This window comes from Brassica napus, chromosome C6 (genome assembly GCF_020379485.1).
Source record: "Brassica napus cultivar Da-Ae chromosome C6, Da-Ae, whole genome shotgun sequence".
NCBI lineage: Eukaryota > Viridiplantae > Streptophyta > Magnoliopsida > Brassicales > Brassicaceae > Brassica > Brassica napus.
Window position 1 is genome coordinate 29767161 of NC_063449.1, and position 15885 is coordinate 29783045.

The 15885-nt window shown below is 31.4% G+C and overlaps 2 long non-coding RNA genes across 11 annotated transcripts; one reads left to right on the forward strand and one right to left on the reverse strand.

Annotated features, from left to right (window-relative positions):
* Window positions 1-1535: 1535 nt before the first annotated feature.
* LOC111211164 lies at window positions 1536-4239 on the forward strand. Its single transcript, XR_002662315.2, has 2 exons — window positions 1536-2353; window positions 3091-4239. It is a non-coding gene; the product is annotated as an uncharacterized LOC111211164 (long non-coding RNA).
* On the reverse strand, window positions 3690-6991 carry LOC106433912. Of its 10 annotated transcripts, none has more exons than XR_002662314.2 (7): window positions 5685-6991; window positions 5171-5390; window positions 4894-4960; window positions 4691-4745; window positions 4465-4579; window positions 4287-4382; window positions 3690-4212 (listed from the first exon to the last, which is right to left on the reverse strand). It is a non-coding gene; the product is annotated as an uncharacterized LOC106433912 (long non-coding RNA). The 10 variants fall into 10 exon arrangements; XR_007324804.1 differs by having other exon boundaries at window positions 4465-4538; window positions 5685-6941; XR_007324806.1 differs by having other exon boundaries at window positions 4465-4538; window positions 5206-5390; window positions 5685-6940.
* Window positions 6992-15885: the final 8894 nt, after the last annotated feature.

Consider the following 15885-nt stretch of genomic DNA (forward strand, 5'->3'; position numbering starts at 1 on the left):
ATTTGGGTAGTTAGTGAATATTGGGTAGATAGGCGTGGATATCCTACTTGGATGTATTGTATTTATAGTCATACTCAACCTGTGGATTAGGGTTGTCGAGATAATTGTATTCTTAGCATAAGAGTGGAGTTTGCTAAGCTTGTAAGCGAGTGAATAACACTAAGGGCTGAGGGGTAGAGGTTCTAGAGATCTTGTATTCGATCTTAGGACGTGTGAAGCTAGGGGAACAAGTCAAGAAGGGTCTTGATCTTGTTCGAGTTCTGTTTAAAAAAAGATTTGTAACTTCTCTTTAAAACAATACTAGTAATAACACATATATTTGTAGAGATATTCTCTGGTGTATTATGTGCTTTACTCTATGAATTAGTTCTTGCATTTACGCAATGTTTTCTATTAAGCAATGTAACCAAATTGTTGCTTATCTTCTTCTTCGATTATTTTTTCAAAGAAATTTGTTATGTCTATAAGGAAACGACTATATGGTGATGTCCAATAGTAATTAACTGGTATGATTTAATTAATTCAGCATACTATGAAAATCTTTGATTTTAATCATTTTAGTAAACGAAATTGCACGATGGATAGTTTTTCTTATTTGAGAAAGGAAAATGCAGCTCTTGCACGATGGATAGTTGCGTTTTGTTAACACGTGATTTAATATTTTAGAATGTATCATTAACGCAAAAGCTACATGTATAACATTATAACTCGTGCAGTATTATTTGTTTGAAAAGTTTCTTTGCTCTCGATTTTTGGTTTATGCTTCTTACAAACTTTTATTTTAATTATCAGATTAACGTCACATTTGTTATAGCTTTACCCATTTAACAATATTTTCTTAGTTTATGTATTATGTAATATGGCCATGTAGTGTAATGCATAATGGTCCTTTTACGAAAAGCAAATCACAACTGAAATAAAGGGTGAATTTTTCATATGTCCCCTTTTACTTTCTATTTTTAAATTTATGTCCCTTTCTTCCTCGAAACAACATAAAATATAAAATAAAATATTACGTTCGAAAAATAATCCACACTACCTAAATATATATTTTCAACATATATATAGTACTTTATATAAAAGCTTAATGAGAAAACATATATTCTACGGACCATTTTAAGTCAGATATTTATTATAAATTAATCATGTAATTAAAATTCCAAGTTCGCCACCGAATTTCGTAACCTAATCTACACATAATTAATAGATGAAAGTATTGTATATATATTTTAACGTCAATTATGATATCTAATATGTAGCGATGATAACTTTTACCGTGTTAGGATTTTTGATATTGACGGATCGTAGGCTAAAAAAATACTCCTATAAAATCCCAAAATGGATGGGCGGGAATAGTATACAACTCATAATTCCACTGAGGCTTTGTATTATTACGACACGGAACTAGAGTAATCAGCATGAATAAAAACTATAAAGATATATTCCCTCCATTTAAAATTGCATGATCCATGTTTTAGAGCAATAATTAGTCTAAGCTTATAGTCTAAAAATATACATTTTTATATTTTTAATGTATTTATTAAATAATAATGATAAATTGTAATTTTTATAAAAAAATAATTGTGTTTATTGAATATTGATTGGTTAAATGTTATAAAAATAATTAATCACAGAAAATAATACATTTATAATTAAAATTTAAGATGCTTTATTAGTATGAGTAAAAAGTTTGGGGATATGGTTATTGTCAGTTGGAAATAATTTTTTTTCTATTTTTAATGAATTTTTATTAAATAATAATGATAAATTATAAAATTCAAAAAATTAATTTTAGAATTTTGATTGATTAAAAGCTACGAGAAATAGCTAATCGTAAAAAATAATATATATTGTATATAACTAAATTTGTTTTTTTTTATAAATATAAGTGAAATTCAGACAACAACATTCAAATAGAGGTTCGGGGACATAGCCCCATAAAAATGTATCCAAAGATAATGCTCAATGTATTTACTTGATTTTTGAACTCCATACTAGAATAAGTTTTTAGCAGTTTTTGACTCCAAAAATACATAAAAAGGGACCAGAAAAGAACTAGAGACGGAGAGGCCGGCCATGAGACATTATTATTATCACTAGTCAAAAACAACAAACCCTCCTTTTGCTTTTTGATATTAAATTTAAATTTTGCAGGTTTTTCTCTTCTTCTTCTTCTTCCTCTTTTCTGCTTTCTTCATCATCCATAAAGTGAAAGGTAACGCATACAGCCATATCGTCCCCCAAAAGAAGCAAACGTCCAAGAAAAAAACTATCTCCAGAACATTCTCTCTTTGCTCTTTACTCTCTTTCTCTGCCTTTCTCTTTGTTCATGGATGCTACGAAGTGGACTGAGGTACGTCACTCTCTCTTTACCATATCTGTTTGTTTCTTCTTCTCTAACTATTTCCTTCTCTCTATATATATCTAAACTCACATAGTCAGATACATATATATATATTTTTTATTTTTTTTTAGGGGGGAGGGGTACATATATAATACTTGTACATGTATGTTTTTTTTTTTTTGAGAAAGGGCTTATTGTACATGTATGTTTGCATGGAACAAAACTACTTGCGATGCATCTTTGGTTGTATATAAAATATATGTCAAACCCCATAGAGAGAGATATGTATGAATATATGGTTTTCTTATCTGGATATGCATATGAATATTTGCATGGGAGATTATCCGTTTCAAAACTTCCAAATTTCTCGATTGGAGTTTTTTTTTTTTTGAAAAGTTTTCTCTCTACAAGATCACCTTTTTATGTGTGATTAATTATAGCTGATAATTGAAGGATAAAAGGCATGATTTGTTATCTACCTTTTGTTCTTGGTGCGCACGTCTAAACAAATTGTTTTTACTTGTGATTTAGTTTCCTTTCTCGAATCAATTCTTTTAAAGCACCGATGAATTTAACTACAAAAACCCTAGCTTTTTTCTCAGTTGAGTTTAATTATTGTTACTTATATTTCTTTTAATTCACCTCATCAAACCCTAATCTTTGCGAGCTTCAAGACTCGTTTTGCAATTATTATTTTTCTATTTGACATGGTTTGTGATTCATTCATTATATCTTAATTATTATAGGGTTTTCAAGAAATGATAAACGTAAAATTAAACCAATGGATCAAATGATTCCGAACACCAACAACAACACATCGCAACAACAACAAACATTCGTCTCCACCACAACAAGGCTAAATACCACCACATCCAACGGTGGCCCCGGTGAAAACAACAACAATACGACTACTACGATGGAAAGTAGAAAGGCGAGGCCTCAAGAGAAAGTAAACTGTCCAATATGTAACTCAACGAATATGAAGTTCTGTTATTACAACAACTACAGTCTTACACAACCAAGATACTTCTGCAAAGGCTGTCGAAGGTATTGGACCCAAGGTGGCATTCTTCGTAACGTCCCTGTGGGAGGCAGCTCACACTACAAGAAAACGTCTCATATATAGCATGAGGAAAACGCTATTGAAAGATAGCACAGCGTTATGGCGAACGATGTATCTTCCCCGTAATCTTTTCTCGGACACTTTAGATAGCACCTTTTTGTGTGCTATTTTAATGTATTATTTCAATAGCGTTTATTAGTTATGCAAATGTAATACTTATGATAACATAGAATAAATGCTGTTATAGCTTTAATAAAAATTAAAAAAAAATACAATTAAAAATATTTAAAAAATTTGTATATTAAAATTGGTTATATGACTAGTGTATTAAACTAAAATCAAACTAAACCAAATTTTTGAAAAAGTTAAAGCTACAACTAAAATATCTGAACTTAAAGTTCTATCTCCTAGTGCCGCACCACACTACGACTCGCATCTCCACAGCACAACGTCTTGCCTCCTCTGTCGTCAAGCTTCTCGCACCAGACTTATAAAGGGAAAATGATGTTAAGCAGAGAGCCATGGAGAGTGATCCTGACAAGGACTCGTTGTGGAAGAGTTGTTATACTCCACGTAATCATGATCACCATTTTCTGGTTTAGATAAAGAACAAAGCAATTAAGACTTTCCAAAGCATCATGATCTCTGTAACTATATGCTGTGATGTTAAGATTTGCCATTAGTGGTGATTCCATCACGTGTCTTCGGTGATTGAACCTTCGCGCCTCCGAGCTTTACCGAACTCCTCCACATCGCCTCCGAGCTTCACCAAGTAGTACATCCCAATTCAAATAGAAAACACCACCTAACAAAATACACAGACACACAATATGAGAGCAAAAACTAGAATTTGAACTTAGTAATTTGGCCAAAAGATACCTCTTGAAGTTTGTCAACTGCTTCATCAATTCCTGCAACATCACAAAATTCATCAACCGCATATGTATTCTCTCTGTCTCATATGTCCTCCTTCTTCTACAATCAACACAAAGCATAAACAATTAGAGCTCAAACAAGGAAGGAAAGAAAGAAGCATAAGAATCTGAACAAGAAGAACCATAATCATGACAACTCGTGTGATCTCCTCCACATCACTCCATCATCTGCTTCTTGCTGTGGCTGTTGGTGGAGCTGTGGTTCCAGTTGTGTAGTGTATCATCAAACAAATTGTTCTGTGAGAATTAGTAGGAAAAACTCAAGAAAATTTAACTCAAATGAAACAAGCCATTAACACAAGTGTTCTCAATTGACATGTAATTTTGAAGTATGGGAAGGAACCGTACCAAAAGACTGAAAATGATTTCACCGCATTCCTCTCAAATCTCAAAGCAGCCACGTCTTGGTTGTTACAGCAAACCCAAAAAAAGAAAGAAAATAATTAGCTAAGGAAAAGCATACATGTCAACTATAATGTGACGACAATCATGATTCATGAACATCTAGAAATTATGAAAATATATGCACGTGCAGTCAAAAGATTTACTACCTTCTCAGCATTCAGAGTCACTAAGATCCATGAACAGCTTCCTCCAGACTTTTCTTCCCCTGGTTTGCTTCAAGAAAACAATAAGAAACTTCAGTCAGGTAGCGGAAACAGAACATCACACAAATGTAGTAAGAGGAATGGTTAGTTCTTTCTCCCCCAAACATCACCACAACAAGACACACGAAGTACCAAATATCTCAATGAATGACTAAACAAGATTTAGTTTTCTGCAATAAAGTTCTAAAGAAGATGAAGAAGCTTATTTTCATGTACATACTTGCGAGTAAACAGTAGGATATCAAGAAATAAAACCATCAAAAGTAGACATTTTAAGTGTAGAATTCTGAGATTGACATTGATATATGACTCCTGAGATTGATGGTAGAGAGCCAAAAGTATCCAAACTCTTTGTTCAAGTTGTTGGGTGTACAGTGGTAGCCTTTCCACCACCATGGAAATCCTCTTTAACTCTCTCCACGAAGGCCAATTGGAATATGCTTCCCAACATATTCAATAGCAACAACACAAAGACAACACAAGAAGATCAATATCGTTTTAAAAACGGAAAGATAAACCCCCAAATTTTGAAAACCTAAAAAATTAAATTTGGTTTCATTTCCTTTTTGAATTTCCTGGTCTCTTTCTCTAAATTAACCAGTTTCATCTTCAAATCTATGCGAACAGACATGTAAAATTTTGATATATCAAAGCAGTTTTGAAGATACAGAGGATCCAAAGGGAATAAGAGATGCTTGAAGAGACACCACAAGAGCGCCACTAGAGACTACTACCTCGAACGGATCTGTACCGGCTAGGGTTTTCAGTTTTGAATCAGCGACTCAGGTTCTGGATCGGAGAATTTCTCTGGTGGCTTTCTCTTGGTCCGATGTAACCGCATAGAGCTCAACGAAGGGAGAAACCAAAAGCTCGCATGGGACTTCGACGAAGATTAAAATCTTCTCTCTTATCTCTTATCTCCTCTCTCTTCACTCTTTTCTCTTCTCTCTTCTCTCTTCCCTCTTCTGTATCTGCGTTAGGTGGTCAGTTTGGAACCCTAGATCTAGAGAGCGAGAATGAAAGAACAGAAGATAAAAGAAGAACATAATTTCTTTTGTTCTTAAACAGTTTTCTATTTTTTATGTAAGTCACGCGGGACTTGAAATTTTTTAGCCCGCTTCACCAATTCATAGCTTTTTAATATATATTCAGAAGCGCCGATCACTAAAAATTTCTCACGTTAATATGTAGATAGCTTTGTAATTTGGAAACGCTATGTTAAATTACGGGTCATGCCAAACATAGCATTCACATACAAAACGCTATCTTCTTATGCTATCTTTACCCACTTCCCTTGTAGTGAAAGAAAGAACAAGAGATCCTCAACACGTCTAGCTTCACCTTCGAAACCCAAGCTTCTAGATCTAAACCCACCAATTATTTTCTCAAGCCAAATCCCTAATAAGGCGTCAAAAGATCTCAACTTATTGTCTTTCCTGGTCATGCAAGAACATCATCATGGTATGTCTCAGTTTCTTCATATGCCCAAGATCGGGAACACCAATACATCATCTTCAATCTACGCTTCATCATCTCCTGTCTCAGCTCTCGAGCTTCTAAGATCCAATGGAGTCTCTTCAAGAGGAATAAATACGTTCTTGCCAGGTCAAATGATGGATTCAAACTTAGTTCTTTACTCATCTTTAGCGTTTCCAACAATGGCTGATTACAAACAGAGTAACAATAACCTTTCATTCTCCATTGATCATCATCAAGGGATTGGAAATAACACCATCAACAGTAACCAAAGAGCCGAAGATAATAATCATGCTGATGACATGAATGGAGCAAGTAGGGTTTTGTTCCCTTTTTCAGATATGAAAGAGCTTTCGGGCACAACCCAAGAGAAGAGCCATGGTAATGATACGTATTGGAGTGGGATCTTTAGTAATACGGGGGGATCTTCATGGTGTAAAGAAAAGGGATCTTCATGGTGAAAATTAAGAAAAGGTTAAAGAGAGATCATTAACTTATTGGCTTTTCTTCTTCTTTTGTTCATTTTCACATGGCGTACTTTAGATAAAGTTGTCAGAACTTAGAGCATGCTTATTGCAAGTGTCTTAGGTTGGGTCTGTTAGAGCATCCGCAACAGCAGTTTTTAAGAGGGAGTTCTTAGGAAAAAAATAATTAAATAATCAGTGGATCCCACCAAAAGCTAAGAATTCAATCCTTAAAATCCCTAAATAATGACTCTTTCTTAGTGAATTCTTACACTATTTGTGGACCCCCACGACATGTGGCAGTCCGCGTTTAGTTTTTATTTTTATTTTTATCTTAAAAAGAAAAAAAAATAATAATTAAAAAATCAAAAAAACACTTTTTCTAAGGACTCCAATGGGGTATCACCATCGGAGATGCTCTTATATCTCTTATTTAAGAGACGTCTCTTAACTTTTTTAGTTAAAAACTAAGAGACTGTATCTTATATTACGTTAAAAGACCCAACCTAAGAGACCTACAATAAACATGCTCTAAGTGTCTTTATATTCCTTCTTTTCTGGTGTTCTTAAATCTTAATTGGGTGTGATTGAATTTTTTTTAGTATCTAAAGGTCTTTAGTCGATGAGGAGTGATGCTGAGGGATATATATCATACGCGGGTAGAAGAATAAGTGAATACGAGGGGCTTTATGTGTAATCAGCCAGATCTGTATTCATCATTTCTTCTATTTCTAGAAGTATTTGTGTATTTCCTTCCTCTTTATTTTTAGTCATATATATAGTCCACTATATATTTAAGTGGTGTAAACGGAGGGTTTGGTATATTTTTCTTTTAGTTGTTAAGTTTTCACATACTTAGTATCAAATAGTTATCGTCACTACAGTCTTATTTTTAGTAATGCTGATTGCTGTGCTGAGATGGATAGCAGCAGCAACGAGTGATTACGCCGCGGAACCATTGAGCCAAAATATAACTGAAGATGCAATTACCGTCCACGTAGGTTCTAAATGATAGTATTAAACTATAACCAAAATATCATTGTGGTAATGTTTACTGTTGTCATTGCAAATGCTTGCAACAATTCTATTAGCTGTTTATTTTGTTTTATTTTGACGAAATATTAGATATTCTACACTTTTTCTATTTATAAAAGTGTCATTTTAGCCTTTTTTTCTTGTTCAAAAAATATTATTCTATATTTTCAATGCAATTTTCGTACATAATCTATTTCTTACCTTTTTAACTAACTAATAAATATTTATTTAAATAATTTTCTTTAAATAATTATACATTAAATAAAGTTACATTAGTATATTTTATCAGTTTATTATTCCGTATGAAATATGTCTAAGTGGCGTATTTTATGAAACTAATCGAATATATAGATAAATTGCAATGAGCGATAGAATTGAAATTTGATTACTTTTACATAGGTTATAATGGTCATAGTGGGATTTGACCCACACTTGGTAAATTAATTGATATTTGATACTGATATCCATAGTTGAAAACTGGAAAATTCCAATCATCTATATATATATAAAAGGGTTTTCTTCTCTCCTGTTACGCCACATAGGCATCTATATCACAAAGTCATGCTCTGTGAAACCGACACGTGTCACAGAAGAGAAAACTCAGCGTGTGATAGGCTTTAAAGGTTATTTTGTTATTTGATGTTTTAATCGGATCCATTTAATCAACATTAGAATTATTAATCTTGGCCGGTATAGTGCTTTGACTCTCTGACTGTTGCCGCCGTAAAACTCAGGGTTCATCCTCTCATGTGTAATCTGATTAGTTCTACCTACCATCCATGGAAGCTATAAGAGTATCAGAGAGACGACTGTATCGTCGCATCTATGCCGGTTCGTCTGTTTCAGTATTGATTCATCTCTTCGTGTGATTGGTATCGTTTCATCTCATCTCAGGAATTACAGCCTGCATTGATTCAACACCATTAACTATCACTCATTCAATGATTCGTACCCCTCTCCCAAGCGGTGTATCTGCACTTATAAAATAGGTAAGACCTCATTCCTTGAGAATCATCCTCAAAGCTCATTACTTTGGCTATTTTCTCGAATTATTTTGGGACTCTGCTCTTCTGTTTTCACTTATTGGAGTCCTAACGGTGATTACCCTTTACTTTGAATGTGAAAAAGATCCCACTCAGTTCTGACGATTTCTTGATTTCTAAATTGTTATCTATTTTTGACTCAGCTCGCTTCTCTGAGGATGGATATATTAGTACTTAATTGTTTGTGTTCAAACTGTAGGCGAAGCTCCAAAAAATTAGGTTGGAGAGAAGCCACTTCTATCAGTTTCAACATTTTTCCAGGCACTTCGTCTTTGCTAATTAAAAAGAGTCCAATCAATTAAAGAGTCTGTACTAGAGTTTTCCTAGCGCATATTCTCAAAATTGAAGTTAGATTCTTGACCTTGTGTTATCTGATCTCTTGGCATATGTCATAGCATACTCTCATCTACGTATCCCCTTTTTACAATTTATTGGGTTTTGTTAGATTTTGGAATGTTGATGTTACTGACCGGTAGATATAACTTGAAACTTCTAAGTTTAATTAGTTGACTATTTATAATCCAAATCGTATTTACATGGGTTTATTTTGCAGGAAGCCCGAAACAATGTGCTTCTTGCTGTTCAGCACTGTTATATGCAAACAATAACTATCTCAGATTCACAAGGCTGTTACTGTATAGCCAGTGTGGCTGCATCTGTTTCTGCTATAGCAGCCTCCACCACCACGTTCTTCGATCTCTGGGAAGGATGAGCAGATGGCTAAAACTGACATGGCCGTTTCTTCCTCTGCGACCCTTGCTGATTCTCAGTGTATGGAGGCTGCTGAAGTGATTAGAACTGAGAAAGAGCATTTGGCCTCTGTTGTCAGAACCGCCATCAGTGTTCGTTGTGCCAGAGATATCATGACACTCACTGCTTGTGTACCACATGTTTAGTAACTTCAAAATATATATTTTGGGCATCTTTGGTTTTTAGATTTTATAGAGACATGCTTAATACTGACAATGTAATCGACATCGTTAAAGTTCTTATTTTTATGTAGAATATGTAAGAACAGTGTATTAGCTCAAAGTTGGAGCTTTATGAAGAGATTTAAGTTAATGTTTGAGTATTTGGTGAAGTGTTAAGAGGAGTGGCGACATTGAAAGTGAGGGCTATGAAAGAAGTTTGGAACATTGCATCAGTGTTTATAGCGATAAAGAACTCATTACTTCTGAAGGATGCAGCAACATTAGTAATTGTAGCAATGGAAGCTCGAGTAGTAGTCACAGTAGAGAACTTATACAAGGGGATAATTTCTTCGTAATTAGTGGCAGAGAATGGCTTGCAAGAGGCTGTCAACTTCTCAAACGTACTTGCCAAGGTAATGAAGATTATCTTTTATTTTTGGTTTAGTTTACGTTTCAGCTCTTGGATATTTTTTCTAATGCTTTGTTACTTTTGGAAGTGATCTCCGCTGGAAAATAGTTCATGTTTAAATCAACACTATGATGAAACAAAATAAAACAGAGCCAAATTGTTTGTGAATAAGTGGGAATTTTCAGATTAATGTGAACTTTGTTATATTAAACACACAGACATTTCAAATGACAAGATAAGAAGAGAAAGCAGAAACAAAGCTAAAGCTGATATAAAAAGCATATAACAATGATGATGATAATGAAGCTACGGGATCCACTTCTGTTTATTACTCAAACATTTTCTTTGAGGATAACCAAGATGAAAGACTGTAAAAGATATGTCTTGGCATTGTTTTCTAGGCTCTTTAGTATTGGTATATTTTGTGGAAAAAGTTTTTTTTGTTTCGATCATATATATGTTTATGATTAAGTTTGTAAGTCTCATGATTTTGTGAATTGCCTTTTGGTGGATTGTATCTTTAATCGTTGTAGTGTTTACTTTTTTATTTGGTGGAAGGTGTCGAAAACAATCTATGGTCAATTTTATTATTTGCTATCATTACAACAATATAATTATTCCGAGAAAATGTAGAATATTGCTCGGCTCATATTAAGATATAATATTATTTAGGCATATAAATTTTCACTTTGCAGTATCAATTGCATTCCACTGTGGTCAATTTAGTTGCAACAGCCACTGATTGCCATCTTTTTATTTTATTTTCTGATTGTGAATAGTTTCGATCTATGATTCGTTTACTCTTCGTGTTGGCAATTTCTTTTTCTGTGTTGACGATTTTTGAGTGAAATTTTCAACCAAGTTCAAAACTGACTATCAATCCTATCCTTCTCTTACTTGGGAGAACCTAAAAAAAGTCTTCTTCCGAGTAAGTCAATATATAATCCCTCTTTCGCAAATCATTTTTATCCCGTATACTGTATTTTGATATATCTTCTTCTTGAGTTAACCTTCACTATACATACTACTCCAATCGAGTTTAATTTAAAAACTCTATATGATATATTGGTATATTTTTTTTTTTTGAAATAATGATTTGAAGATTAAAAGGGACTTATTGATACAATGCAGCTATTTAAATCAACTTTTGAATAGTTATTTAGTTTAATATAATAAATATGTAGTTGTTAACTATTTTCTGTGGGGCTTTTGTATTCTTTTGTATTATGTTATAAATGTCTAAACATCTATCACAAAATTTTGGTGAGAATTTAACAGCTTATTAGTTTATAGTCACTTTTTCAAGTTCAACACATAATATATACTGAGTACGAAAAAAACATGATAATCCAAACTTATCAAATTTAAGTTGCCCAACATATCAAGATACAATACTTTAATATTATTGTTTCCGGTTTACACAACTAATAATTAACCGACCTAATAATAAATTTTACCCAAAAATATTTAATAAATTTTACTCAAAAATATTTACGTAATCTATAATTACAAGTTTGTCTCTTTCCTCACGATACTCTTTAGATTCATCCAATTCCAGAAAATGACTAAAAATTATGTGATGGCACCGTGAAAAAAATACTTATCAATACGGCATGGTATATTTAGTCTTCAAATACAATAACATATACAGAATTTAACTAATATGTATATGTTAAAATATAACAATTTATATTGAATATTTACTCTAACTATTTACATAATTTTCAAAAAATCATCCCGCCTGTAGGGCGGGCCGGCCCTAGTAAACTATATAAAATAGTTTACAAAAAAAATAAACTATATAACAGTATAACCTTTCTTGGGAACACTTGGAACATTTCCAATGAAAATTTTTCAAAATCTCAAAAAGATAAATATATATATATATACATATATATATATATATATATATTTATTTGAAAATTTTATGTTGAGAATTTTCCACTGGGAATGTTTTAGTAACGGTCTAACCAGAACTTAATACATGCAAATAAAATTACTTTTCTCATAATTAATTTTATATAATTCACAATTATTCTGAACTTTTCATGGAAATAGTTGAAAAAGCAAATCAAAACAACCAATTAATTTATAAAATGCGCGAATCCTAGCAAATTCCAGCAAACTTATGTGTATAGTTGTTTTTTCCGGTAGTTTATGTGTTGTCGGTTACTCAGAATCCAGTAGATATACTATTTTCACCTCCAAAACTTGCATCTCAATAGTGCTATCTATATATTATTCATTTTGTTTTATATTATTTGTCATTTTAGAGTTAGAATTTTCTTTCATTTTAAGTGTTGTTTTGTATTTCCAATGCAAAATTTAATAATAATATTTTTTTTTTATTATTTTTCTATTAGTTAAAATATGGTTAAGTGTATAAATAATAAGTTTTTATTTTAAAAATATGCAAAATTAAATATTTTTTAATCTTTTTGCATAAATCTAAAACGAACGGATTGAACAGTATTTCAGTTCATATATTAGGGATTTTCCCTATAAATAACTGGTGGTAAAAATGATAAATATGATTAGAATAACTATCCACTAAGAGTCATGATTATCAAATCCCAAAGCATCACATTTGGGGTCACAATATCCCTTGCTTATTAAAGGAGAAACATTCATAGAAATAAACCTTGGTCTCATGTGTTTATTACATGAGTGACATTTCTTAAGTGTCATCACCTAATGCACTCTCACTAACTTTTAAAAAAAACCTTTGTGAACTAGAATAATTACAACTAAATGCCATTGATCATATACATTATACTATATGATTACAATCCGATTTGGAAAAAAAAACGAGAATTTATGACATGCAGAATATTAACTCTTTTGTAAAAGACAACAAAATAAGTTCGCCATCTATCAAATCGTTTGGTTATTTGGTCAAATTTTAGAGTCAAGATTCCTTTATATTTGTTTCTTTCTTAATTGTAAAACTTTTCAATTTTTAAAAATATAGACTAAAAGTTAGGGATTATTAGTACTAAATATAAGATTAAGGCGAAAGTCATTAGATTTTGGAAGTCATGTTCAGCTACGGGTGGAGAGATCATCGAAATGGTTTTCTTTAGATGCAAAAGTTAGTTGTTGTTAGTCTGTATATTTTTTTCTGAACTACTATTATTTGTTTCAGCTGATGCTATAGTTTGTTTTGATTTTTCAGGGAAATAAAAACCATGCATCGATTAAAAAATATTATGTACGAATATATGAAGATCTCAGTGATCATGTACGAATACGTGATCTTCCTCACCCACCCCACTTCAATAAAATTGCATTGGTCATTTTACTTAATCACACATGAAATGGGACCATATATTGAAGTAGTTTATTATTATGTTAGAATCATAATCATAATCATAAATTTTCGGTCCGGTTATATATAACGTGGACTATAAGCTATATATATAACGTGGATTTTGCTAAATATATATAACGTGGACTATAAGCTTATTTCCGGTCCGGTTATCTGCAATGCAAAGATCTATCTATTTTTTTTAAATGTCATACATTCCGGTAAATATAAAAATCGTAAATATAAAAATCTATTTAAGCGGAAATATTTGTATGAAAATTAATCAATGAATCATAATCATAAGTGTTGAAGAATATTTAAAATTAATGAATGTATTTAACTATATATGGCATTATTTCCTGTTATATATTCACAAATTAGGAGACAAAGAAGCATTATAGGAAAATTTTGACTCAGGCCAGTACATATATATGGAAATTGGAACAATTTGTAAGTGTCTAACACCAATTCAGACCAACGATTTGTTGAATAATTATTTTCAGAGTTGATCATGTATTTTAATTTCGTCAATTACGTCAATAAGTATTAATATATTTATGGAGATTGATTAACTAGACTAAATATGGATAACGTATTTACACAATCGTAATGACTCAGTCCGGTGCGGTTTATATAGGAAAGTAACTAATAATTTTTCAAAAATATTATGGTAAGTCAATAAATATACAAATAATATTTTTAATTTTTTTGAATGCTTATAATCTCGCGGAAAAAATTTCTTGATGTAATCCTTATGCACTTAATCCTACCAATTATAACTATATATATCATACATAACTTTCACACACCGTATCACAATCAACTTGCTACAAAACAAGCATATAAAATTTGAGAGCTATGAATTTCAAAGGAAACAAAATTCAAAGAATCAAAATACTTATCTTAATCGATAGGGGAATATTTATGATATACTTACTTATATACTTACAGTAATATCGTCATTAAGTGTGTCGCTTATGGTGCACTTGCTCATGTTTTCAATGATTTATGGAATTCTATAGATGCAAACATAGTATTATGTGTTTTACAGTGTTGGCAAATTAATTGGGGACAAGTTAATCTATTGTATTTATTGTATATACAATAGATTAATAGAAGCTGATATTATATGTATATTTTGCTAATATTTTTCATATTTCATAATAAGGCCGACTTAAGAGGGTTACTAACATTGATGGGATTTCCAAAATTGTCTTCGACCCCATTGGTGTTCCAGAAATTGATGCTTTAAGATTGATGTAATACATGCATTCACATATTTTGTTAAGTAATATTTTTAAATTCTCTAGATAATCTCTTTGCTATTGCTCATAATAGGATTGCAAACGAAGACTTCTGAAGGCATTATTGACAGCAGTTATTTGGTCTTTATTTTTAATTTTCTTTTGTTTTTTATACATTGTTCCTTTTATATTTTATTAGACTATTGCTTATGTTTCATTTAATATTATATTTATAATTTACCCGCATGCAAACAAATATACAATTTAATTTTAATGGCCATCGCATATAAATTTATATTTACATACTAAAATTCCTCGCTATAATCCGTACTTTCTTACATATATTTTTTTTACTATGCCTTTAACTTTTATTATGTCTACATATTAAAAGTTATAATATTTTAATAATCTCTTCGTTCCGCGCCGGATTATCGCATAGTATTTATTTATTTATAGAGCAGAGCTCTTTGGCCTTTGTATCCGTGCGTGAACTTAGCAATGTTTTATTAAACATAAATCCATTAGAATTCAACGCTTTCTCTGTTTTCAACACCCTCATTTTTTTTTTACATTCCACGTCATTTGCTCTCTTTTCCACCTAATTTGTTCAACACTCACTTCATTCTAAACTTCTACAATAATTTATTTTAAAAAAGTTAACACCCTACTTCACAACTTTTAATTCAGTTTTTTTTTGTTTTTTACAACGTAATAATTACATATTAATAATTAACTTAAAAACTAAAATAACATAACTTTTAATAATATTTATTTTGAATTATTATACTTAGCTTACTTTGTAAAATAATTATTATTAGGATCCATTTAACAAAAAAAAGAATATAACACTAAATTAGTTGATTATAAAGAAAAAAATAAGTTTTTTTCTATATCCAAATGAAATGAGAGTAGTCTCTATTTATAGGTAAAAAAAATCTTGAATTTTGATATAATTTTGATATTTTTTTTTAAAAAAATATTATAAAATAAATGCATTTGAATTATTGGGTGACGGTAAAAAAACAAAAGAAATCTGCGCAGCCAAA